The sequence below is a fragment of the Ammodytes marinus genome (assembly GCF_949987685.1).
Source record: "Ammodytes marinus genome assembly, chromosome: 13".
Taxonomy (NCBI): Eukaryota; Metazoa; Chordata; class Actinopteri; order Uranoscopiformes; family Ammodytidae; genus Ammodytes; species Ammodytes marinus.
The window spans coordinates 19,924,631-19,938,245 of NC_137217.1; the positions used below are offsets into that span (position 1 = coordinate 19,924,631).

At 43.4% G+C, this 13,615-nt stretch overlaps 1 protein-coding gene across 1 annotated transcript in view; it reads left to right on the forward strand.

Moving 5' to 3' along the window:
* efna3b (ephrin-A3b) overlaps window positions 1-13,615 on the forward strand; it is a 61,731-nt gene that overhangs the window by 33,776 nt on the left and 14,340 nt on the right. The window lies entirely within an intron of this gene.

Below are 13,615 nucleotides of genomic sequence, written 5' to 3' on the forward strand. Positions count from 1 at the left end.
CATGAAGTGCTCCAAAATCTCCTGATAGCTAGCTGCATTGACCCTGCCTTTGATAAAACACAGTGGACCAACACCAGCAGCTGACATGGCACCCCAGACTATCACTGACTGTGGGTACTTGACACTGGACTTCAGGCATTTTGGCATTTCCTTCTCCCCAGTCTTCCTCCAGACTCTGGCACCTTGATTTCCGAATGACATGCAAAATTTGCTTTCATCCGAAAAAAGTACTTTGGACCACTGAGCAACAGTCCAGTGCTGCTTCTCTGTAGCCCAGGTCAGGCGCTTCTGCCACTGTTTCTGGTTCAAAAGTGGCTTGACCTGGGGAATGCGGCACCTGTAGCCCATTTCCTGCACACGCCTGTGCACGGTGGCTCTGGATGTTTCTACTCCAGACTCAGTCCACTGCTTCCGCAGGTCCCCCAAGGTCTGGAATCGGCCCTTCTCCACAATCCTCCTCAGGGTCCGGTCACCTCTTCTGGTTGTGCAGCGTTTTCTGCCACACTTTTTCCTTCCCACAGACTTCCCACTGAGGTGCCTTGATACAGCACTCTGGGAACAGCCTATTCGCTCAGAAATTTCTTTCTGTGTCTTACCCTCTTGCTTGAGGGTGTCAATGATGGCCTTCTGGACAGCAGTCAGGTCGGCAGTCTTACCCATGATTGCGGTTTTGAGTAATGAACCAGGCTGGGAGTTTTTAAAAGCCTCAGGAATCTTTTGCAGGTGTTTAGAGTTAATTAGTTGATTCAGATGATTAGGTTAAGAGCTCGTTTAGAGTACCTTTTCATGATATGCTAATTTTTTGAGATAGGAATTTGGGGTTTTCATGAGCTGTATGCCAAAATCATCAGTATTAAAACAACAAAAGACCTGAAATATTTCAGTTGGTGTGCAATGAATCTAAAATATATGAAAGTTCAATTATTATCATTACATTATGGAAAATAATCAACTTTATCACAATATGCTAATTATATGAGAAGGACCTGTATATGGAGAATAGATGGAGGAGAGGCATATGGAACACTGTGGCCTCCATGAGCGATTCTAAATGCAGGTTTGTTGACGTATTTGAAGCTTAAGTTAACTCAGCGCATGAGCGACAAAGTTCAGACATGGAGAGCTGCCACTGCTTTAGCCCGGCGGTGACGATAAACATAACAAAAAAAAATATATATACGGACGAGTCGGGGCGGCCGCTGCCTCTGATGTGGCTTTATCGTCTCTGGGAAACAGCCAATGCCAGATTACTCACAACCTCCGCAAGGCCTCCAAACAGGGAATGTGTGTGCTAAGCAAATCACCGGCCAGCACAGACCCACAAATAAAAAGGTTGGGGTTTGGAATTTCAATCAGCCCGTGACCGGGAGGAGGGATGGAAAGATGGAGCCGGGCAGGCAGAAGGAGGGCGCTGATGAGAGGAGGAGAGATATAGAAGGGATGGAGGGAAGGAGAGAAGGAGAGGAGAGATGAAGGAGGGCAGCCAGGGTGAGATAAGGGAAGGCAGGGGAATGAGAAATGGTGAAGGTATAAAAGTGAAACCAGATCGAGATATTTTACATAGAGGCATGATAGGTAGATGACAGGGGATTGCCACGAGGGGACAGGGCGGAGAGATAATTACTTAGATAGAGAGGCAGGTAAAAGACAGGAGAGAAAGAGGGAAAGAGGGAAAGGGATTACAACTTTCCCCCCTACCGTAGGTGGATTGGCAGTGGCAGACTGAGGAACAGGTGGTGTGAAACTGAGACGGAAAAGAAAGTGTGTTTGAAGGGGAGTAAGGACAGTAAGTGAGGGAAGGAGGGAAAAAGTCCTTGCCAGAGGGGACCTTTTCTCGTGTTTCTTTACTTAAAAAAATAATAATCTCAGTTTTTGCTGGCTTTGTGTTCTCTCCAGGCAAGCACACATCTGTGAAGCCGTACGCATACACACTCAGCAACTTGCAAAGAATCAATACCTCAGCCAGCTGCACACACACACACACACACACACACACACACACACACACACACACACACACACACACACACACACACACACACGCACACAAACACACTGTCACTTGTACACTCGGCACAACAACAGCCTCCCAAGGCATAGCAGGGTCTTTTCATATTCCTGAAATTGGCTGAAATCAAAGAACTGTTAACAAGGCAGGAGTCGATCCGTCAAAAGAGCAGCTCGGCAGCTGAGGTGAGCAGGTGGCACATCTGGTTTCAAAAGAGATATTTTTGAATCTCAAACCAGAAGGCAGCAATATACCAATGACAGTCCCTGAGTATTTTTCACATGTTGGCAGTATCACTGGAGGCATACTGGAGCAAACTGGAGGTGTATTATATCCCCAAAGAAGAGGGCGCATGGTAAAACTCTGAGAAAGTTGAATGGTGGGACATGGTATTTTGGGTATCCAGGTTTTCCGGAAGTAAAATGTGAGGTGACAAACAGTTGGAGCACATCGCTCGGGTGGGCTGGGTTAAATCATCAGTACAAAAGATGAGCAACTAAGTTAGAAAATATCAGATTATTTAATTGAAATGTCAAACTGAAGCCTTTGTACAGAAGAACATCAGGAAAGAAAGTCAACTAAGACTCCCAGTATCCTCCTGTCATCAAAAGTAATGACTCAAAAAACAAATGGTTCTGAAACTGCACATCCACGTTGCAGTGTTTTGGAACTTGTGAGTTGTGACCTTGAAACGTATTTTCGAGGTCGGTCTTGAGACAAATTTTTACTCAGACAAAAATGACATGGATTTTCTTTTAAGACCACACCTGAGAAGATTTCACTCTGTACATACACACACATATCTATGGCTCATGGCAGTAAAAGACGGTGAAAGAAGGAATTTTAATTAAATAATGTTTTTAATTTGGATCTCTTGGATCAATTTGAGGAGTTCTTGCAGTTTACATTCCCGAATTTATCGAATGAAAAACACACATTCGCCCAGAGTGATGCATAAATGACATCACATAACTTTTGCTCTGTTTGTACTTTGGGTGTTTGGGGGCCAGTGTTCCAGCTGTCATACTGTTGATGTAAACTACAGGAGGCCAACACGTTCTCCACTTTCTGTTGGAGCACTATTACATTTTCATTCGGCAGTTGACTTTCAGAATATGGGTTGTTTCTCAATGACTTTGGCAACCTGTGTGTTTTCATGGTACTTTGTACATCATTTTTTTAGAAATTAAACTTGTTGGACATAATACCATCGCCAGGAATGGACGATGGAGAAAAAACAAAACTGAAAAAGTTAATTATTACACCTGCAGGTTTGACCCATTTGCCCTCTACTGTGAAGGTTTAAAAACAAAGTGGAAGTTGAAACAAATCCTGCTAAGTACACACACATACATCTGGTTCAACTCTTATCTCCGCCTCATTCACCGTGCGGAATGGGCTTTTAAGGCCACGGTGTGAGCTAACAAGAGAGCAGTGCCCATTAGCAGATTGATGTTGGCTTCACCTCTGCTGACAAGTTTTAAGGGGAAGCGGGATGGAGAGATGAAGGGAGGGAGGGCCGAAGAAGGAGAGAAGAGATTTGATAAAGACGAAGGCCCGTCTTGTAGCTGTCCTGTTTGCGTGTGCGCACGTCTCTGTCTGCATGGATGATAGAATACGATGCTGACTTAGTGTCAGGCTCCTCGCTGACACATACTGTAGTTAGAAAGAGATTAGAAAGATGTGAGAGGAAGGAGGGAAGGAGAGGACGAGTGAGGGATGGAGAGAAGAGATGGAGGACAGATGTATGGATTTAGATAGAGTTATGAGCACCCAGTGGAAGTCTGTGTTTTATGATGTCACTAAGTTGCAAAAATCCGAGTGAATGAGAGTGTACTCTCTTTCTGAGTCATTCTAACTCTCTTCCTCATCTCCGCTCTCTTCTTCCTAATATAACATTTTCCTTGACTTTGCTGTTCATCTGTGCATTTGCCGTTCGCTCTCTGCAAAACCGACTGGCCATGAGTTGGAGTTTGTTTTGTCATTTATTTTTTGTATGAGTTACAGTCACTGTAACTTTGTCGCCTCTGTCTCCCTCTCCCTTTCTATCTCTCTCCCTCTCTCTCTCTCTCTCTCTCCATCTGAGTCTCATATTACATTTTAATTCCCTGCAGTGGAGAGCCAGGGAGCCTGATAGGGACAGAGCCTGACAGAGGCGTGGAGAAGAAAATACAGATGGAGTGACAGCTTAGTAGAGTGTGTGTGTGTGTGTGTGTGTGTGTGTGTGTGTGTGTCTGTGTGCGTGCGTGCGTGCATTAGAAAGATACAGTGAGAGCCACAAATACATATGTTCAGGTTTGTCTGTAGACTTATGTCCCACTGTTCTAGTTTTACAACTGTTTGCAATGTATTCAGATTAAAAGTAGAAAGTTGAAGTGAGCGTTACAAATGTGAAATCTCTTCCCTTCCATAAACGTGTATTTGCATGTGTGTGTGTGTGTGTGTGTGTCTGCTTGAGCACGCGCGTGCCTTTGCCTGTTATTGCGCCTGCCCCGTCAGCATAAAGTTGGCACCGAAACTGATAAACCATTATGCACATCGTGGGAGTGCATGTTTATGTGCCATTTTGTGTGTCCGTGTTTGCGCGAGGCCGACCTGTGTGTGTTAGGTTTAATGATCTTTTTTGATGGTCTGGCGTAGCGGATATTGAGATGGATGGTCCATATGCTCTTTATGGTCCATGCATATTTCATATTACAGCAGCAAAGCAGCGCCGAGGCAGGCATTGCTTATACGGCCAGGATGTTGCAATGGGACGTGGGCTGACTTTATGAGAGCTTATACACATCGCCCCTCCTTTGTCCCCTTTTGAATAAATACCCAGAGTATGAATAAATACAACACATTTTTGCAACCCCTTCAGAAAAGTCACCCACATATCCATATAAACCTTAATGTCACGCATGGAATGTCCGATCTCAAGTGCACTTTATGTGGTCTCCTTTTGCCACTGCTGTCACACCAGCATGCTTGCAGGTCACTCAGGACAGGAGTTGAGGAGTTAAAAGTAATAATCTGCCCTCGAATCTTTATATAAATTAATCTCTGATAGTTTTGCTACTCTCCATACCTATTTGTGAAAAACACAATAGTGATTCAGCCCAATACCTTTTCCCATTTCCTGTTATTCTCTTGAAAAATACCCCCAGGCTCACAGAAATTGATGCCTTTTAATGCTCCTGGCAGCGGTGGCAGTGGATTGTTTAGGAATAAACAGATGAAGAGCTTAATAGTTGGAATGAAAGAAAATAGCAAAATCTATGGAAACCCAAATCTCATCAAAAGAAATGCAATGAAAAAGGCATCATAATAACCTTTCATATTTATGCTGCAATATTTCACTGAAGAAGTTGTTTACATTTAATTGTATTATTATTATTATTATTATTGTTATTATTATTATTATTATTATTATTATTATTATTATTATTATTATTATTATTATTATTATTATTATTATTATTATTATTATTTTGGGAAGTGGGAGATAGTGTGGAAGATGTTGCCAAAATATTAAAGAAAGATAAAGACGGTATATGTGGTTCACACACAAACACAACAATTTTCCTTTTTTGGGGGAATTGTTTAGTCAACCCCACGATTGAGGTGTTTTTTTTCTAACCTTCCGCTTATAATGCACTCATTCACAGAACTGCTAACGATGTGGACACATGTGTTTATGTCTCTGTGAATGGCTTGTATGCTTACTACACACATCTTCTCAGGTGCAGCTGAAAAAGACTCTGCACTGGCACACACACACACAATCGCACATTTTGCTGAGTGTCATATGACGATTGACAGGTCGCCCGCCACATGGAGAGGCATATTGATTTCAGGAGCAAGTGAGACAGACAGACAGAGAGGGAGAGAGAGAGAGAGTGAGTGAGAGAGAGAGAGAGAGTGGGGACTACAGGTTGACAGACCAGCCGAGGAAGACGGTAAGGGAAGGAGAGGTGTGTTCGGAAGGCGGAGGGAGAGGATGTCAAGAGAGATTGAACCTGAAATGGAAAATTGGACGAGAGACGGATGGAGGGACACTGATAAGGATGGAGAGACAGAGGAGGAGAGTAGGGAAGAGCGAGGGAGGGAGAGGGATGTTCCAATGATAGACTGTCGAGTCTGACAGAGACTCATGTTCAGTGGAGAGAGTCAGACACATCATGAAATACCGACACGCACACACACACACAGATATACAAGTTTGTGAAATCAACTAGATGTAGAGCATTTGTATACTACTTTAACTACACCCAAACTGACTTACATTTGACTTGCCATGCAAGGGACCAGCATGTGTGCCCCTGTGGTCTCAATTCCTCCTGCAATAGGTTTTCTTCTGGTAAATTATGTAATCTTCATCACTGTCCGGCTCCTTGTTCGTGTTGTTGTCTTATTGCTTTCTGTTGACTCTTGCAGGCTTTCCAAAGTGTTTCGCTTTTGACAGGTAATTTAGTGCAATGGAGGGAGATATAATGACTCTGGCCAGCAGAATCGGAGCCCTGGCCTTGTTGGCTGACCCTGGTAACATTTCTCAGGCCTGATTAGGATAGAATAAGTAATTGTAGCGGGGCAAAGCTTTAAGCAGTTGCTGCACCCACACCAACACACACACACACACACACACACACACACACACACACACACACACACACACACACACACACACACACACACACACACACAGATACTTCAGCTAATGAGCGTTGGACTACAGAAAGTCAAATTTTCCATTTCCATTTCACAGTGCATTTATAGAACATTCCTAATGCTGGAATGTTACAGCTCAATGTCAACTTCTACCTGACAAGAAAACCCAGACGCATTTAAGCACCAAATGGCTGCAGGCTGGATCCTGCTTGTTCTACCCAGTTTATTTACGAGACTACCCTTGTGTGTGTGTGTGTGTGTGTGTGCGTGCACACACACGCATTTGTTTTAATGAATATGTTTATCCAACTGTTGTAACCTGAGAGAAAACCTTTTTTTCTCTTTCTGTACTTGTTGCATTACTTTTTTTTCTCTTTTGTTTTAATGCTGTCTTTCTTTTGAATTACATTTTTTGAAGTAACAGAGAGTGTAAACTTTCTTAAAACACCTTATCTCCCCTTTGCATGTTACTTGTAGCATACACGTGAAGTCACACAGCCCTGCATGTGTTGCCGGTCGTACAGTACATGCATGACCAAATCCACATTTTGCCTGTAGCCCTTAGTAACACACTCTCCCTCTGCTTTTAGCCTTAATTCTTTGTTCCATTTTTTTCAGCCAAATGGAGCTGTAACACACACAGAAGAAAAAAAAACTCCTCCAGAAGACGTTGTGAAGCAAAATGTACAGTAATAGCTGATGATTTGTTATAATGTGGTATAGTGATAATAAGTGGTACTTAATTAGCCATTAGAGAGATGGAGGAGGAGAGATGGTGGATAAAAGTGGGATAGATGTGTTTTTTTTTTTTTTTTTTTGCACAAAGCACTGAACCCCTGTAGCCCCCTTTTTCTTTTTTCTTTTTTACAATAGCTCCATAGCTAGGGCTTCTTCTGTCGTCATGGAGACTAATGTTGAAAGCCAGCTGTGGTTTTGTCTTGGAAGCCCATTAGACTAGAGCTCAGTTGGCAATCCTCTCTGTCTCGCTTTTTCTTTCTGGCTTTCGCCTCCTCGGACTCACAATGGCCAACATATCCTTTTCCATGTTTAACTTGTCTGTGATAACTGACATCAGGTCAAATAAGAGTTGCAAATCGCTCGGAAATCTTTGTCTTTACCCTGTTTGAATTGCTGGATAGAGGATTTTTTCCCTTACATTATAGCCAAGTTGGCCACACACACACACACGCACGCACGCACGCACGCACACACGCACACACACACACACACACGCACAAACACACACAAACATGCAGAGTTGTCTTCAGCACAGCAACAGACAAGAAAGCAAAACCGAGTTAAATAAATAAATACTTTCCTTTAGTAACACTAGCAAATATCTTTTCATATATACGGCAGACCCCACCCGCCTTGCAGTTCAAGTAGGTTAAAACAAGTGCACGGCGATAAAGAATGATTTGAAAACGCTATCTGACCCAGGTCTGGCCGGCCACTGATGGATGGCACTACTTTTTCATTCCACATTGTCCTTTCTGCCTGGCAAGCAGCCCTTTCTCGGCCCCGGATCCCTTATTAAATGTGGCTCAGGAGAGCGATCTGAGTAATGTTGTTGTTGTAGTTGTTCTCTGTTGAGAACAGCTTATCCCCAGCGCTGGAGCCCTTTTCCCCGCAGCCCTGATACCCAAGCCTCCAGACCCTGACACACACACATCAGTCAGAGGGACGCCCGAGCCATGTGACTCGGGCCAGGAAGTGGGCTGAGCGAGGAGAAAGATTGTTATGCATTAGATTGATCAGGTTTCACAGGACACCGCCAAACTATCAATCTGTAGGACTGTAGGCACAGGGCGGACAAGTATGTGTGTGTTTGTGGGCTGGTATTACTCATGTTGTAGGGAAATTTTTCTGGTTACACAGTGATATTGTGGGGACGTACCTTCCTTTTGGGGACAATATAGAAGTCCCCATAACGTAATAATGACATTTTAGGGTGAAGACTTGCTTTAAGGTGAGGGTACACTTAGGTGTCAGGGCAAGTCTCCAGGAAATGAATGTAAGTCTATGTAATGTCCTCGAAAGTGATGAAAACACAACCTGTGTGTGTGTGTGTGTGTGTGTGTGTGTGTGTGTGTGTGTGTGTGTGTGTGTGTGTGTGTGTGTGTGTGTGTGTGTGTGTGTGTGTGTGTGTGTGTGTGTTTGCGCTTTTGTGTGGTTTTTCCCCACGGGGAAGGGTCAGGACTATAGTGTTGTGTGTTTGGGGGCAGCGAATGCAAGAAATCAATAGCTGGGTCATAGGGTAATGTCTCACTGAGTGCTGAGTCTATACACAGCCATCAGGCGGGATCACTATCAATCATTGGGAGAGCTTAGGGGAACATACACTCTCTTTCTCTCTCCTGTGTGTGTGTGTCTTTTGCCTCTGCCAGCCTCCGTGCGCCTAGATGGGATCACTATTGCTCATGTAAGGGCTTTGGGAACAGAGGAAGAGGGGGATAGAGCAGGGCCCCGGAAGGATTGATGGGAGCAAAGCGATAGAATAAGTAGAGAGAGATTGTATAGGTATTGGCAGATCCTCTGTGAATGACATTCCTGAATTTTCTTTAGAGGTAGAAGACGCCTTAAAGGGTAAGAAACCCTATGGAGCGTTAAATAGGGCTGCGTGTAAAAAATGGACGATAAATTAAAGTTGAAAACAAAATCAATAAACAAGGTAAAGACCACACTGCCCCGGTCTCATTCATGTGTTGAACAACATTTTTCTTAATCGGCGCGTTCTGTCTTTCCTCCTTCCCGTTTCACGTCGTTCAAGTCCTTTCATCCACCCACCTCTCACATCTCTTTTCCTCTTGCCTTTCTCTCTCTCTCTCTCTCTCTCTCTCTTTCTCTCTCTGTCTGCTTATTCTGCATGTGTCTCTGCTTCCGCCATCTGTCCTTTCATGCAGTTGTTAATTTTCCTATCCATCCATCTGTGTCGTGTGTGTGTGTGTGTTTGTGTGCTTGGACAAAAACCCACAAAATTAAGCAACGTAGTATGATTGATTGCAAAATAAAAATAAAGCATGTTGTGCATGTGCAGGAGATCCATGCTAGCAGCAGCAGCATACTACTTAGTTAGGAGTGTGGCTGTCGAATGCAGCCCCTGCGTGAAAGCATCGCTGCTCGAGTTCAAAGGGGCTAATAACCCCTGCCATTAGGTTTCGTGCACTCTCTCGCACCACACACAGTCAACATCCACAGGCAGAGCAGGCAAGATAGACGGAGAAAGGGATGATGGATGGGGGAGGAAGAGGAAGAGGGAGAGAGAGAGAGTGGGTGTGTGTTTAAGAGCATGAGGGAAATGAGACAAGCAGAAAAAAATGGAGCAAACAAGGGAGAAGATGTGAGAAAGGGGCGGAAGTATCGGAAGATTCGGAGAAAGCCGCTCGTGTTATGGGTCTATAGTCAATGCTGCTTGGCAAGAAACCCTGTTAGCTGTAATACTTTGATCAATTACCAATGATGATCTATCGCTCTGCAGGGCTGTGAGTGTCGGTGTGTGTGTGTGTGTGTGTGTGTGTGTGTGTGTGTGTGTGTGTGAGTGTGTGTGTGTTTCTGTGTGTGCGCGCGTGCATGTGTGTGCGAGAGACAGCAAGCGAGCAGCGGCCTTGAGAGAAGGCAGCATATTCCAGTCTGTTGGACAGACTGTCGACAGGTATTGATTTCAATGGGGCGGAATTTAGAACCTACTCAACCACCTACACCCTAGCTGACACACACACACACACACACACACACACACACACACACACACACACACACACACACACACACACACACACACACACACACACACACACACACACAAACACTCACAAACACACACACACACACACACACACACACACACACACACACACACACACACACACACACACACACACACACACACACACCCTATATGAGACAGTTAAGGTGGAGAGTAATGAGAGGAATAAAAAGAGAGTAGATATCGAAAAAACAAAAGATGGTATTCTTATTCAACAGCATATGCAGTGAGGGAGTGTGAAGAGGAGGTAGGAAGCAGGAAGTAGGAAGTAGGAAGAAACTGCCTGTATCTGGACCAGGGTCTCAGTGATGCTACAGATCTCTGGCAGCTTCCATTCACTTGTGTGTGTGTGTGTGTGTGTGTGTGTGTGTGTGTGTGTGTGTGTGTGTGTGTGTGTGTGTGTGTGTGTGTGTGTGTGTGTGTGTGTGTGTGTGTGTGTGTGTGTGTGTGTGTGTGTGTGTGTGTGTGTGTGTGTGTGTGTGTGTGTGTGTGTGTGTGTGTGTGTGTGTGTGTGTGTGTGTGTGTGTGTGTGTGTGTGTGTGTGTGTGTGTGTGTGTGTGTGTGTGTGTGTGTGTGTGTGTGTGGGGCATTCAATTATACCCAGCACTCGGTCGGTTGATTGGAATCCTCCCCGCAACAATGTTAGCATCTCCGCACACCGAAGTCAGTTGGGATTAGGAATTGTGGCCCTCACGAGGCACTGTGGCTTATTTAGGCCCTGATTGGCAATCATTTGTATCACTGCTGGACAGGTTTTATTCCAGCTCCATTCTCGTGCCCATCAGCGCTGTCTCCTTTTATGATTTATTTAACCTTGATTTATCTTGACGTGCACACACACACACACACACACACACACACACACACACACACACACACACACACACCTACACACCTACACCCTGACAACCCAATCAGGCACTTGTTGTTTTTCTACTTTTGATCGTTGAGTAGAACTTAATATTAGAATGAATAAAAAAGCACTTTCAACACCAAAATTACCCCTGTGTATAATGATCATTGTCATCAGATGTTCCTTGCTAACATTGTAGCATCTCTGAAGAAAATGTGACTGTATTTTTTATCACATAGAATGGTGCATTTAAACACCCACACATCACCCACTGTAGCAGCTGTAGCAGCTTTATATAGGCTTGAGGTGATGCTTGTTTATATAGGCTACCTGGTGGAAGATACTCAGATGGGGAATTTCTTATTAAATACATAAACCAGCGTGAGACAATGTGTTGGAGTTTGTATGTGTTGGAGTGTTTCATTTGTATTCATATTTAGCTTCTGCCTGATGCACATTTCAAATACTGAAACTTTCCAAGGATTTAAGAAGCTTTGTTGTCATTGATACGACATGTACTAGACATGGAAGGAAACAAAATAGCCTGTAGACTACACTTCCAAAGTGAGTATATAATAAAACACACAGACAGAGGACCTACAGTATATGACACAAAACATATTTCTAAAAACATTTGCTTAAAAGCATCACCCCGCACCTACCTAGTAGCCGGTTAAACAATTTGCGTATTGCATTCACTTCTTGAGAAAAGATGACTCATTATCTCATAATTCCGAGTTACGTTTCAAAGGAGAGTAAATCTGTTCTGTTTTTACGACTTATTTAGGAATTACGAGATGGATGAGTTTTCATTAAGAAAATAAATATTTTCTGTTTTTTCTGAATTAACGACTTAACTACCTCAAACTCCCAGATGCGCACATTAATATGAGGCATTGGAAAATACTCCTGTTGTGCTCACCCTGTATTTTAAATCCTATGGCACTGTTGTAGCAAGGTTCTGTTCTCCATGCAGGTGACTAGCAGGGTTTTTCCTGGCTCAGAATTGGCCTTTGGGGGGTCAGTACGCAGACCAACTTTTCTGGGGTCGCGACTATGTGCAACAGTAAAGGCTAAACGTTTGTGTATTTTAAGAGGGATGTGGGGTTGTGAGAGGGCAGTTTCTGTCCAGATCAAGAGCATTTCAGTTAGCCTGTCAATCACTGTGTTACCATGGAGCTCACTGACTGATAACATCACAATAAAGAACCTGTAGATATGAAGTCAAAATACTAATAATGACTACCTATTTAATAATGTAATTGTTTCTAATTGATCAAAACCATGGAAATTGCAAGAAGGTAGGGCTGCTCGATTATGAAAAAATCATAATCATGATTATTTTTATTGACATTGTGTAATCACGATTATTAAAGACAGTTAATCATTGATTTAAGAACATCATGCATTTATTTAACTTTTAACAAGGTTGTTTCTATTAACATATAACATCATATATTTATGTCTCAAGGAGCAGGGTGGATAGGCATTGTACAGTGTTGACTGTTGTGGTGGCAGGAGTCAAGAAGCTTTAAACTCCTGTGTTTTTAATTCATTTATTGCTTGGTCATAGACCACTATGATTTGACTTAAAGTGAATAAACAAATTGGTCGGGATGTTTTGAGGTGCAGACATGGTCGCATATGCCTTTTTTTCTCTCTCTCTCACAGTCGCGTATGTCACGTGACTCGTGTGTCCGCGTGTGACATATCTTGCACATTATTTTAGTCTGTTGTGAGTCTGAAGAGTCTGAAGTTTTTTCAGACAACACAATTAGTTTTACCTTTCCTCTCGACCAAAGGCTGACTTACTGCCGTCCTCCGAAGTTTTTCAAAACACCCAGGCCAGCAATGCGCAATATCTCCCTCCTTCTCTCTGGACCAGCCGAAAGTTAAACTATCAGGTGAGGGACGGGTCGAGCGGAGCGCACAGCAGAAGGGTTCGCTGCATTTAAAAGCCTGCATGCCCAAGCATGCAGAAAAATTATAGTTTAATTACGATTATTTTGTTTTCATGATTGTGGGAAGCCGTAATAGTAATCGAAATTGAAATTCAAGTTATTGCCTAGCCCCTCAAGAAGAAGACTTAAATTGGGCTTTTTTTTATTCTCAAATTTTATCATTTTGGCACTGGTGATTTTCCTTTGGCGCTGGGTAAATCCTCTTTGGGGGGCGCCGAAAATTGCTCTATGCAGGAAAAACCCTCACTAGGTGAGAGCATCTCCCTGGATTTTACGGTAACTTGTAGTCGTAAAAACAGCTAAATCTTTTTATTTTTCATGAAAACTTATCTCGGAATTACAACATAAATAGTCGTACATTCAGAGAGTCAGAGCTG